Below are 15,083 nucleotides of genomic sequence, written 5' to 3' on the forward strand. Positions count from 1 at the left end.
ATTAACAACTTTCTTCCCAATTGAACCCTTTTGTTACTCGTTTCTCTTTCAATTTTAGAACTGTAGTTAATTTTTAATTAATTATTTAAAAAGTAAATTTCAATACCTCAGGGTTGTAAATAATTTAGAATAATTAAGTCCATATATCAATAGTTTATGTATAAGCTTAAGTAAAAATTTACATTAAATAACCTCTGAGTTTTGTCCAATAATATATAAATGTAATTTATGAGGTCAATAAAATATTTAAAAACAAATCGGTGATCTATGGAAATTGTTTGAGTTTAGTTTTGATCTCAACAGTTAAGACCAGGATTGTATTTCTGGAATCAGCCAATCAGTTTTGAAAAAGTCGCTTACACCCTCTGACTTTAACTCTCAAAATTCTTACTCTAAATGAAAACATTATTCCTAGAAAATCTTGACAGTAGGTTTTCTTATAAACGTTTTCAATTAGAAGGCCAACAAAAATCAATGTGGTTTGAAGATATTACAAAATAAATTTATAAGCTTATTTCTGAAAAGGACAATTTTTTTAAGTTAATCGAATTTTAAAAAAAGTCCCCTTAAAAAATTAGGAATAATGAATTTAATATTAGAAAAGTCCAAGAGGAGAAAAAATTAAGTTATTTCACACCAATTTTTGATTATTTTAATAAAAACTATATAAAGTTAAGGGAAACAATTAATGTCTCTGCTAACCATGGAAAGGAGGGATAAAAAATGGCGGCAGTTCCGAAGGTTACAAAAATATTCTGTTTGAGGTCTTCCAAGTAAATAAAAAATTGCGAGCTATTTTCCGTTAGAACAAGGTTCAATTTGTACCTAGACTATATAAAGTATAAAGTAAATGTCATTAAAAAGTAAATATTGAAGTATTTAAGGTGCACGCTCTCTGCACTTTATTTTATTCAAGAAAAAGCAAAAATTTTCATTCATTAGAAGTTCCGTATTCTTCAAACAACCTTTACGTACACTAAAAACATATCACATCATTCAAAGAATAAATCTTATTGAATATGGGATTTGATATAGCTCTTTGCACACAATAGGTCTCGAGGTATAGTTTTTCAAATATGAACACTTTGTTTCCGAACAACGAAAAATGAATATTATGTGAATTTATTTTAGTAAACGTCATGGCACCTGCTATTCCTACTCCTGCCACTACTCAATTAAAAGTTATTAGACGTGTGTGTGTCGTTTTTAGGAGTAGTAGTTTTCGAGTTTAGCTGTTTACTCACTCACAGACACAACCTAGACCATTTTGCAAGAATTGGTAATTTCGACTCAGGGAATCTCAAAGAGTGTATTTCCGTCGAAAACTCGAACTCGAAATTTTGTACTATGGCATTACTTCCCCTAACTGTAAAAAAACATTAATGTATGAATACTTTTCTATATGATAAGAATTGATCACTCAGGTTCAATATTTTTGCTGATTCCTATCGTGGACTAAAAACTTGTCCTAGATTCGCCTCTTGGATAGTTGGTGATATCCTATACGAAGGCACCACACAAGCCTGAGGCGACAAAAGGATTCCTTTGCATCCTTCGGCCTGTTCCACATCCTGCTATTATCCTTCCTCTTGCTACCGCTATTGTCCTCTTAATTATCTCTCATAGTAGCTACCGCACGATTGTCTGATCGGATGCGGTTTTATAGTAATCTTTCTTTTAGGATCGTATCTACCTCCTAGCTACCTACCACTGTCGGGGTACAGAATTGATCATATCTACAGGGTGTCACAGTAAGCAGGTTCACTTTCTTAGGCTCTATAATTTTTGGAAATTTTTTATTTGATTTTTGATGGGTCATAATGGTGTTATGGTCTATCTTTTGGAAGTATTGCTGATTTTATAACCTTCTTTAATTCTCCTTGAGTGAGAACACTAAACTCTGGAATTTCCAATCGAATGTAATCATCATCTTTTACACAGATTCCGATAGTAAATCATATTTTATAAAAACCACACCTCGGTCTTTTTCTTCAGTCCGATCGAAACGTAAATTATGGTTTCAGGTTCTTTAAGAAATTTGGTTTCTAAAAGGATTTTGTTAAATACGTCTTTTGATTTCCGTATAATCGTACTCACAAATATTCGTAAACTGAAAACAGTTTTTTATGGTTTAAGCATCGGATCAATAAGGTGCCTGAAATGAATTTTGAAAGAGGAAAGATCCAATTTACTATCAGAACTTTAAAACTCTTAAAAACAGAACCCTTAAAAAAAAAGAAACATTGGGATTTCTGAAGTTATTTGCACTGGAGAAGAAATGGGGAAGTTCAGAAAATTAACAATCAATAATTGATCGATGGTTGTGAGCAAACACAAATACGAGAATTTTGTAGTGGGATAGACGATCTTTAGATCATAGTGGGATAAAAGATCTTTAGATAATAGTGGGACACCCTGTATACAATAATTATTTAATTCTATCTATATCATCGACTAAATATCTATCCCAATTTGTAATATTATGAATTGTGAATAATTCATAATATTATAGATAGGCATAACACGTTTTCGACAATGACAAGAAAAGATATATTATAATAATTGTATGAAGCGCGCCTTCAACTCAATGCCAGGCACTCCTTCACTTTTGAATTGCTGGTTGGATTTGTAGTGGACTGTATGCAATTAATTAAATAAAATAACGCAAGAGGTAACAGAAAGAGAGTTAAATTTATGGAGGCTGGTTGAACATGAGAGAATGGTTTAAGACTAAATCTGTTGTTATTACTGGGATGGAGGGTGGCCGAAATAGAACATTTATTGCTAGAGATAATTAATTAATTCTGACTGGGGTTTAATGATGATGATAATGGTAGTTATTATTTGGAAAGATGCGGACTTTTTCCATGCTTTGATGCTTTCTGTTGGTGCCTTCCATTTCACTTCGTCTACTCTCTCCTGGGCTTCCGCATGGCCATGTCCTTACTCGCTCATAATTTTTAGCGGAATAGATGCGAAGAAAAAAAGATAAGACCGCCCCTGACGAAAGCTCGCTAGCGAGTGTTGAACAAGGTTGCCTTTTGTTTTTTCGGTCACATGGAGGGCTAGTCTTACAGTTAGCCATATGATTGTAGTTTGTTTCAGGTCTTCCGTTTAAACGGAACAATAATAATTATAATTATAATGTTTAGCGGTATACATGTTGTGTATTTTATTGAGGTTAATAATCTCATGTTTGTAATTAGTGCCATCCATCTATATCACCATTTTCTTTATTAGGACCGTTTGAAATTTTGATTTCTGTAACTATAACTATGAACCCATAGAACAGTGGTTCCCAAACTAGGTGCCACGAGCGAAACCTACATTCTCAAAATATTACAAAAGAAATACAAAAAAAGAAATGAAATAAAATTGAAATTGCAGATGTAAGGTGCACGCCAGTGTTTACTTTGCACTTTGATTTTTTTTCCTTCATATTTAACCACCCTTCGGATAATTGTGCCTCAATTATTTTTAGCTTGATAAAGGTCCCGCAGCGAAAATATTTTCGGAAACGTTGCTGTAGAATAACCAGTTAAAATACCAAATTTAAAAATAAATACTGAAATAATCGAAACTTGGCTGCATATTTAATCTCGTAAATGTATTCCTATTCAGTGAGTTATGGTAATAAGGTTGTGACATGTAGTTTCCACGAACCATGTTCTCCTTACTGCATTACTGAAGCAAAGTTTCTCCTCGTAAACTAATTGTAAGTTTGAGGTGATGCCTTAGGTCCTGTTCCTTGTTCCAGCTTGTAACCTAACCAAAACTCATGCAATTAAATCAGCTCACCCGTTTAGTAATATTTCATTATGTCATTTCTCTGATTTCGGGGAGTTTTCCACAACTTGAGTTTTGAAGTAGATCTAACATTGATCCACTGTATATTTACAGTAGTAACTTATTATAAATTAATATATAATTGTGTACATTAATATGGTAACGTAGGGTCTTAGTACAAAATGAGTTACATTTTTACAAAATTACAAATTGAGAGTGTAAAGGATATTTCCAGTGCCTGAATAATAGTTTAGTGTTTGTTTAAGGATATTTGTAAATTACTTATAATAATTTTTTTTTTAAATTATGCTTTTATTAGCAAATATTAATTTCGAATAATAAGTAAACAAAAAATTAGTTGGATAGAAATCCAGTAGAATGCACTAAAACTCAATATAAATCTCATTGTGAACTTGAAAAGTGAAGTATATTAAAAAATATAAAAAAGTCACAATTTAACATAATCGTTTTGTGGTGACTTAAAATAAAGTAATTAAAAATTTTAATTTTATTTTAGACAAAGATTTTGCTCAATTGTGAGTGAAAACCTTCTTAACTTACTAGTTGTAACGGGTGTAAAAAAAATTCTAAAAATAAATTCAGTGCAATCTCGGTAACCCGAACGAACGAGAAAACTCAGCACGTGATAACATTTTAGATTTCAAATAAAAGTGCACATGTGTTAAGGAAATTTATAACTTCACGAACGATAGGCAAGTTATTGTTATCACCGTGAAAATCGAAAGTGGAATTTTTTACAGTTTCATTATCAGGTAATCTAATTCCTATTGGAACTCTTCAACAGGAATTAGATTACCTGATAATATATTTTCTTTGAATTAGAAATACATTTGTACATACTTTTGTATAAATGATTGGATTATGTTAAACTAATTTAATTAATAGTAGAGATTTGTTTGATATAAATTTTGTCGGTGAACTCATTTTTTTTTTTTTACTGAGATTGCATTGTAACATATTAATTTATATAATGTAGATAAAAATTTTCCAAGAAAAATAACTTTACTAATGACTGGAATGAAGATAAAAATACTTAAAAATGGCCAATAGAATCGTCCGAAACATCTCATAAATGAAAAATATATACTGAGGTAGAATAAAACTTTCTTTTCAGTTTCTACCATATACTTTTCTATTAAAATAAAGCAAGCTTAATGAAATTCATAATTTTTATTTCTGAGTTTTCGTGATTGATATTTAATAATAAAAATGAATCCTACTAAGAAAAACAAACGACCAAAATATTTTTTTTTTTTTATAATAAATATGTTATGTTATATTCTGTAAAGTAATCCTAACTTTACAATAGTGATTATTCCGCTATCAGGGCAATAAAATAATTATGTACAATTTATCGAAACTCTTATAAACTCCTGTAAAGAAATACTTGAATAATTTACAAAAGGTTAAAAATTATATTTAAATAACGAAAGTAGAGAAAATAGTTTTACTTTCCTTACTACCTATATCATGATTATTGTAATCGAGTAAAATTTTGATATCAGATTTTAAAAAAATCCTGATATAATCTATCAATTTATATAATTTTCACTTCAGTAATTACAATTTAATAATAATTTATAGTCTTTTGGTTTTAAGTAATCTAAATGAAGTCTATACCTTCTATATTAATTCAGGCTTGAAATCTTTTCCACTAATTTTCTTTTTTATAATTTATTTAGGAGGTCCATGTGCGGCTGTGGATGGTGGTGAGGGCTTCTTATCTCATTAGATCATCAAGGAGTGCAAATAGCCATCAAGAGTGAGTATGTCATATAATAATTATATACCATATCATATAGTGAGCATAATCCGGTCCAATGAAGGATTATATATCAGTTCATATAGTGAGTCTATATCAGTCCATATAGTGAGTATATATCAGTTCATATAGTGAGTATATATCAGTCCTAATTGAACAGCGGGTCCCAACCGGTAGTTCCCAAGGGTCTTATGAATTGTGGGAGTATCCAGAGAAATATATTATGTGAGGTCTTATCTGGTTTAAACAGAAGAAACCATTTAATATAGAAAGTAAATACCAGATTATATAATGAGTATATACCAGTCCATATGGTGAGTATTTATCAGAGGCACCGATTCCCAACCGTTAGGGATCAAGAGCTTTATGAGTTGTGTCCCGGGTGAATAAGAGGAGTAAAAAGTACCAATATAGAGTAAAAAAATCCATATAGAGCTTAAAAAGTACAAATCAATATAGTGAGAATGGAGAAACAAGGAAAAAAAAATATAGGATTGCCTTTTTTTCTGTTTTATGATCTCCTCTTGTGACATTGTGACATATCGTACGTCAACCAATCTGTTCGCTATAATTGTCTATTTGAGAAGTCAGATAAGCAAGTCTATCACGGAGGGCAGGAGTGGAGTGTTTCACGCCATAAAGTATAGTATATACTAGTTCATGTAGTGAGTTCATACCAATCCATATATACATACAATGAGTATATACTCGTACCTGTACGATTTCTCTAACTAAAAAACGTCTGGGTAATCAGGTACAAAAGCGTAGTCTTGAGTATTCTGAGGTACCCATCTCCTGCATGGAACCGGAACTTCACGCAAGATTAAAAGAAAATCACCATACAGAGATTGGCTCTGGTGAGGGTCACGAAGACCTAAAGAACGATGTCGCATGAGGTGGTGTAGGTGCTGGCCGAAGCGATGCCCCTGAACCTCACCCTCAAGGAGCATTTTTCAAGTAAGAAGTAAAGAGGCAGGGGTTGGTAGCGCTACCGGAGGTACTCCGAGAGGGGATTGGCGATACCCTGAACCTATGGAAGAAGATGCAGCAGGAGGATTCCATTGAAGAATGGAATGGATGATGGCTAGAGGCTGGAGGGCTGGACCAGGCTGCGTGTTGGAGGAGGCACTCAGACGGATGCAGGTGGATAAGGTGAAGCCCTATCTAAAAGGCGCTCACCCGAGCGCTGATCTGCACCACGGTTGAACCCCAATAAATAAATATTTATTGATAATTATAAAGTTGATAAAATAAATAAAATTGATGATTATTGGTAGCAGTGCCATGCGTAATACGAGCGCACTACTCCACTGCTGCCGTACCCCGTATGTCAGAAATGGGGAGGAAAGGGATAAAAAAAAATAGAAGATGGAAGTAGGGGCATTGCACTAATATATACTACATATGTTCTATGGTCCAATGAATTGATTTCATCATCAAAGAACCTAGAATAAAGTATTCTACTCTATTATATGTTCTGTAGTCACATGGTGTCGGATCTTTAGACCTGGAGATGCATTTTGGTGACTTCTCAGAACCTTTGAGAGCCACAGTGGTAGCAGTGTTCTCTAGAATTTCTCTTCATCATCATGCAATATTTTTTTTTAACTTGTGACGATGGGATCACCCTTCGAACAAATCTTTTGCTGCCTGACATGCGTTTTCACACTTTTTTGTGTAGTGATTTGTGTAGTTACACTTGTGCTGTTTCAGCTATGTTGTTTCACTTTTGATGTGGATTTGTCTTTGAATCTAGCATCAATTCCTCGTTTCCTTTTATTAGTTTTGGATTTTTGTTTGTCATATATTATCCATCAATCCATCTGTTTAGAATTGGTATATTAGTTTTCCAACGGAGGATATCGGGATCTGGAATGATTCTAATACAACTCATATTCATGTTCATGTCAAATAATATTTTATGAACTTAAAAGACAGTTTATGTACGAATAATTTACTGCAATAGAGAGTCCACGGGTTTTAGATTTTACGGAACTAAGGGTATTGAAAATATTATTTCAACTTTGAAATATATTTTCTTGGTAATTATACTCACGTGAAAAGATGATTTTCCTGGATTTAGGTATAAATACCTTCGACTAGGAATGTTCAGGAAGCTTTATTGTAGATTTGAAGAGTAGAGTTTTAAACAAAATATGACAGCCTTTGCAATTTTACTGCTCCTTCTATAAATTTAAATATATGCTTAGTTATGCATATTTAAAGATATGCAGTACTGTAAACTACTATACGAATTTGATTATTTATAGACAAATTCACTAATAACTCAACAACGACGTATTCAGTACTATTCTGTTACTTAAAACGGACGGGTTTATTTCGAAATCCATTTTTTTAAATTAAATTATTTCTTTGACGACTAATTTTTAATTTTCATTCATTTAGGGGAAGTTGGTAGGTAGCAGTGGGAAGTCGTATTATAGGAAATTGGCAATAAGCTCGGTGGTGACCCTATAGTAAGAAATCCTCAGTGAGATTGGGAACCAATCAAAAGCACTACGGCTTCAGCCCCGTGGCTTATTGGACTACCTCAGTACATCAATATCATATCATCATCATCATCATCATGTCACCTCAATATCTATGTTATAACTTAAGATTAATTTTCAATACTCTATTTCTGGCTGTAAAGTTCTTCAAAATATCTTTCAACTGCTATTTACATTTTACGTTTAACCTTTAAGGATTGGAATGCAATTTATCGAGGGAGCGAGAAAATCTATTCTTTACCTCTAAGAGGAGCATGTGTTCGATATATAGAAAACTTTGATTTACCTAGGAAACGCGACATTACGTGTCGATTTGGGGCAATGTTGTACAAGGTCATGAATCAATTGATTGCCAGCGGTAGTTTTATATGATGTTGAGGTCAAGAGAGTGTATGAGGGGAAAAAGCTTCATTAAATATTATTCAATATAACCTTATTGCCTGTTACAATTTTTTAATATAATAATTATAAGAAGTGAATGGGAATTCATCACGTGTACATCGTTAGTACAGGGCAGGGGTGTCCAACAAGTCGATCACGAGGCCAGTTTGGGTTCATCGTCGATCGCTCTCAATGTCTCGAGTTGGATTTCGTGTACGTGGCCTTTAAAACGATAGTTTGAGACATATTTCATATGGATTAAAAGGTATTAATTACCCATGTTCCTTTAATTCCCCTGGACGTGGGTTTTTTGGCCCTTTAAATAATTATTGTTGTTTTTTACGCAGGTAGATAAGCCGTATATCTGTATTTCAGTGCGATGTGTACTCAGCAAGCTATTGATGGATTAGCAAAAAGTAAGTCATATTATTCTATCAAGATACATTTTCCTGCCTCCCCCCCCCCCCGAAAAAAAGGGAAAGTGAAATACTGAAATAAAATCATCAGGGTATACCATATTTACTTCATATTTACAACTTATACATTGCAGTTAATTAAAAAAATTGTATTTTAAGTTAGCAAAAATCTATCTTGAAAAAGTGTCACAAAATTGAATTTTTAGGTAACGCATGTATGCTGCTATCAAAATTAAAAAAAAAAAAAAAAAAAAAAAAAAAATGGTGATCTTTGAGAGCAGTGGCATGCGCAAACCCCAGCGCACTACCCCACTGCTCCCGCACCCCGAATGCCAGAAATGGCGAGGGAGGGGGATAAAAAAAAAATGGTGCTATCAAATGTATGTCTGGAAATTTATTTTCTTTATAAACCTATATCTCGAATACTTAATAAGTGATATAATCAATAAAAAACAGTTTTGAACATATATATTACTTATCCATACATAAATCATTGGAATGCACCTCATACTGAGTGTATAAACATAGTATGCATTTCAAACGCCTTCTTCCCTCTTAGACTACGCCTATGACTAGTCGATCGCAACACACTTTTAAGCTAAAAAGTAGATCTTATATACTGAAAAGTTGGCTACTCCTGGTTCAGGGTGTACATTGTAAGAAAATAATTCTGGTTTGCACGATTAGATAGGATTTTATTTCTTTTGTTGTCTTTTTTAATTGTGAAATTTGGTAGTCATTCATTTAGCTTGCTGTAGAAACAATTTCTGTGTAATTTTGTTCAAAAATGTCGGTTAATTTGGAGTGAAAAAATAAGCATTTCCGACACATTTAACGTTCTATTGTAATAAAGGCAAAAGGCTTATATGCTGAGGCTTACAACGAGGTATATGAAGTTTATGGTGTTGCTTGTTTAACAGAATGCATGTGTCGAAAATAGTTTTAAAAAAAAAATCGTTCTGGAGATTATTTTCTGCAAGATGACCGACGACAAATGAAAGCCATATAATTGAATCGAATAGTCATACAACAGTGCGCGTGATTGCAAAACAGTTAAATGTATCATAATCTAAAATTGAAAATCAAAGAAGACGTATTGGACTTGTAAAGATATTTAACTAAATTAATATAAATGGTTTTGGTATTTTAAAAATACCATGTCACTTACAGGTGATAATGTTATTTGAACCTTCTGCTTATCATGGAATGATTTACGGACTGAAAACCTATTTCAGACACATTTCCTAGAAGCATCTGAGCCTTTGATGAAGGTAGAGAGGGGAGGAGGGGTTAAGATTTTAGATGGTTCTTTTAGAAGATTAAAAATAAATCTCTTGTTGCTCCCTTGCCCCTCCGGCTCCTTCACTTAATATGTATGATAAAAGTTATACTTTGATTTAACAGCCTGTCTTTTTATTACTCATTTCAATGAAGGAAAACAAAAAAAGTGAAATGAATATTAAATATTCATGGAGAGACCATTCATTTTTCTTTAAAATAATGATTTGAGCTCATGATTAGTTTTTATTTTATTTTACAAATTATTTTTACCAATTAAATTTGAATTAAAGTTTTCCAATTATTTCCAACTACATTTTTACTTCCACTAATATATACATATACTAATAAATACATACATACAAAATAAATCCTTATTTTAAATAAAAAAATACAGGCGAATAACAGAACATAAAGTATAGTGAGAGAAGGTTGAGGGCAATCTGAAGTAGGTTTAGGTCCCTTAAATGCAATTAACCAAGGTTTGCAAAAGGGTTGCGTTTACCCAAACTTATTTATTTATGTAAACTTCCTTTCGCGAAAGCGAAAAGTTGTGCGTAACTATAATTACCTGTTTCAGGTAGGTAAGGTTTATCCGTTAGCTTATTACAGCAATTATTTAAGATAGGTAAGGTTTGTCCCTTAGGATATTGCAGCAATTGTTTGACTAAAATCGACTATAAGTCCCACTCGATTTATATAACCAATTTTATACTTTTTACGATTATCTTAACTACCTTCTATTGTTGGTGATATAAAATATGGATGAATATAAACTATGAATGAATTCGATAATTAAGAAAAAAGCGGACATATTCTCCAAGATCAAAAAAAATTCGGAAATAAAAGTTATCATTAAATAACACATTAGGAAAATGGCCTCCACGGTTTTGCTGAGAAGTACTCTTTTATCGATTTTCCATCACCATTTTGCATAAATGTAGTTGAATTTCGTTGATACAGCGTTCAAGTTCCTCCTTTAGTGCTTGTAGGCTTCTTGGAATAGAATTTTGACTTCAAATTATCCCATAAAAAGAATTCCAATAGTATTATATTACACGATTTAGTCTGTATAATAGCATTATATTAGTCCGATTCTTATCACCGAAACGAAAGTCAGTTTTATGCGGGCAGAAAATGTCTCATCTAGTAATTGAATTATTTCACATGCTGTATGGCATTTAACATCGCCTTAATGAAACCGCATGCCATCCACATAACTATTATCCAATTTAGGAAGGAAGAATTGTGTTATTATTCACGATAATATACGAACACGATTGATGTTCCTGAACTTTTACCAATACTCTCACGCACTGATTCGATATTTGAACAGCTTGTTTTTGAACGACCAATGTGTTTAATATCACCAAATAATTAGATCCGCCTGAATTATTTAATTACTCTGTTCACAGTTGACAAAGTTAAACCAATATTCGGAGCATATTTTGTGCGAACATTTCGAACTGTGGCCGCCATTCTTGTAATTCTTTTGAAATATTGTTCAACGATGAAAACACGGTGCTGTCGTGTAACGCTTTATTTTTACTAACTCTCCATTTTCATCTGTCATATGGTTATTTTTAAACATAGTTGCACAGAATGGTGGCAAATCCAAATGTTAAGTTAATTTGGGCACACACTGTAGTTTTAATAAGTGCTATGTGTGAAGATTTTATAAAAACGTCTAAAGAAATTAATGAATAAATCATTAGTTCTACTTTTGCTTAGAACGCCTAGATATAACTAGTTTTGGTGCCGCGAATTCCGCAATATAAGACCAGAATAATCTAGCGAGGAAGGCTAAACGAAGTGGGTTTATTGACTAGAAGAAGCAGGAAGAGGGTTGTTCAAAGTGATGAGCTAACAGCAGCCATTGCTCTGTCACATGCCATTCCAAGATAGAATCTACAATGAATGTTGCACAGTGATACTAATCCATTTTTATTAATAGTTTGAACATGAGGTGTTAGGACTAACATCCCTCGTGTGTATCCCATTCCAGTACCTAACATCTCCCGAGTGTTTAAAGTTTTATGAGTCACTTTAGCGTTGAGAGGCAGAGAGCATGAACCACAACTTGATTAAATATTAAATTGGGTGAGCCAGAGATGGTCCATTAGTTCCCACCGTGCTAAGTGCACCACCATCATGTTAATGGTTTACTTCACCCAATACCTAGTATCTTCAACCTCATAGTAAATATTTCTACTACAAGGAGGCGCTGCTGTCGTTATAACACTACACTCAGCATTACCTACTTCAATACATATATATAAATATTACAATAAACATTAAAATTAATTTTACAATAAATATTATAATTAACAAACATTATTTAATAAAAACATTTCTTACAATTTTCTATTGCAGTGCGTTCTGCATTGTGATCATTCTTCAGGTTGTTATGTACCTATATAACAAACAACTCCAACAAACCTAGCCAAATTACTCTCTCTCTGTACACATTTTAGACAAAAAGGACGAAAATATTTTGTCCAAAACTGAGTTATAGTTCTACACGTTAATTCTAAAAACACGTAAAAGCATTTCTGACAGTCTTAAAACAGTAACTACGGAGCTAATCAATTTGATAAAGTATCAAATTAGAAATTTTCATCCCAGTAGGTTTTTCGTCTATTAATCCTAAAAAGTGAATCATAAAGAAAATTGAAAATTGAGCATTAAATGATCCTAAAAATGAGTACTGTAATAATAATTTAGTCATGTGGTACAGCCCAAGAGACGCATAATTAGTCTATTATGGTGCATCTATTAATTAGTTCCTTAGTAACTGTTTTAGGACTGCAAGAAATGCGCATCCGTGTTAAGTTAGGATTAATATGCAGTACTATAACTAAGTTTTAGTCAAAAAATAAAAAAATAAATTTTTTTTTGGTTTATGACGATTTACGACATACGACATAACCGAATTAACATATTCTTATATTCATTCAAAGCAGAATGTAATACTGTTTAATTTCTTTTTTGTAACTTTTTTACGAGAATACACTGTTTAGGAGTCATAGATGAAAAACAAAAACAAATCCTAATTCCTTGTTTTATCAAATTAAATAGTAATTAGATCTTGTGAATGAAAAGTACTCTTCCCTGTTTTAATTTTTTTATTTTATTTCATTAAAACCAAAAACAACGTTTCGGGGTTGTCACTATATCATCAGTTATTTACAACATATTCTCAATAATCATCCTGTGCATACAACAATTAATAAATATATCAAAATGTCTTTTTTAAATTTAAAAACTCTTACCTGATTAAATATATCTTTTGAAATTAGATTTTGTGTTCTCCTCATTAGTTTCATGATATTAACTATAACATATTGTAGTCCATAATACAAATATTAATAATTATAAATGAGGAGATCTGAAATACTTTCCTGAAACCATGTTATCTTTACCATTGATAACAAATAGATTATAAATTAAGTCAATACTCTCGTATCTCTGTTCCACAAAATATGACAAATTATTAACAATAATTTTTAAAACATATAACAACAACACACTAATGTATTAAATTTATTCTAATAACCAATACTATTGTACAACATTAGATTACTAAATGATTTACTATATCTATGCAATGTGTACATAAATTTTTGGTATCTCTTTTAAAATTAATAGCGTTACTTATATTTTTGTGATATATATAGCTTCTGTTATTTTTCTATTTTTTGTGTGATTTACTATGTCTAAATTTTTTGGATTTTTAGATATTGTACAATAGTATTGGTTATCAGAATAAATTTAATACATTAGTGTGTTGTTGTAATATGTTAAAAAAAATATTGTTAATAGATTAGTCATATTTCATGGAAGAGGTAGATGAGTATTGACTCAATTTATAATCTATTTATTATCAATGGTAAAGATAACCTGGTTTCAGGCAGGTATTTCAGATCTCCTTATTTGGTATTTCTAATTATTAATATTTATGTTATGGACAACAATATATTATTGTTAACATTATAAGACTAATAAGGAGAACCCTATACCACCTTGGTTAGCACGCGGCGGCAACTCTAGTAGCCGTCAGGAGCTGACAAAAAGGTACCCATGCCGAATTAATTTCCCCCACCAGACATCAATACCAAAATCCTCTATGGGTTGAATTTTATGTATCCGGCTCCTGTACTATTAAATATTAAATTATCGAAGTGAGTTAAAGTATGAATAATATTAATATAATTAAATATCCTCTATGGGTTGAATTTTATGTATCCGGCTCCTGTACTATTAAATATTAAATTATCGAAGTGAGTTAAAGTATGAAATATATTAATATAATTAAATATATTGTTCTTTTGTCGAATCTTTTTTCAAACATATTTTCACTCTTCAAAAATAAACTGACAAAACATCAGATGGAGGACCTGATAAGAGTCTAAGCCAAGCGCTAGGAAGGTTTTGGGTTTGATTACCACCTGGGTCAACAAATATTCATTTTGTGGTGTCCACGAGAGAAACGAATGCCAGCAGCCACATCCTTGGGTTGTATAGGTCCTGAATGGAGAGGCTTAAGCGAAATAAAAAAATTAAAAATTAGGTGCAGTAGTTTTATGTTCCGAGAAGAGTGGAATAAATAATGAAATTTAATACACAAAGTAATAACTTAATAATATTTTTAAAAAACATACTAATTGTATAAAATAGTTTATGTAAACAAACAATCAAATTATATAAGTGATTCTTCAAAGTGTCTACAAAATCTTTATATAGAATTTGCGGACTTTTATATATCTAATGGTCGGATTCTCCACTCAAGTTGAGTGTTAGCGGCTTTAGAGCACTTACTCAGCCTCCACTGGCTCATTACCAGTGATGCGGCGAGAGGGATGCGCTGGGATCTTATGAGCTCTGCTCTACCCCTCACACGTGGGGAATAGAGTGGGCTCAGGGATCCTC

The 15,083-nt window shown here is 32.1% G+C and overlaps 1 protein-coding gene across 4 annotated transcripts in view; it reads left to right on the forward strand.

Annotated features, from left to right (window-relative positions):
• The window catches only part of LOC106687803 (alpha-1,6-mannosyl-glycoprotein 2-beta-N-acetylglucosaminyltransferase), a 226,440-nt gene that overhangs the window by 115,162 nt on the left and 96,195 nt on the right, over positions 1–15,083 (forward strand). For 3 of the 4 annotated variants that reach the window (XM_067053365.1, XM_067053368.1, XM_067053367.1), the window contains exon 2: positions 5,490–5,569. The gene's annotated coding sequence lies outside the window, so the exon portion shown is untranslated. Of the gene's footprint in view, positions 1–5,489; positions 5,574–15,083 lie in introns of all 4 variants that reach the window. The other variant, XM_067053366.1, reaches the window with a different exon arrangement.

The sequence above is a fragment of the Halyomorpha halys genome, unplaced genomic scaffold (assembly GCF_000696795.3).
Source record: "Halyomorpha halys isolate HHAL.00 unplaced genomic scaffold, Hhal_1.1 Scaffold1014.1, whole genome shotgun sequence".
NCBI classification, from domain to species: Eukaryota; Metazoa; Arthropoda; class Insecta; order Hemiptera; family Pentatomidae; genus Halyomorpha; species Halyomorpha halys.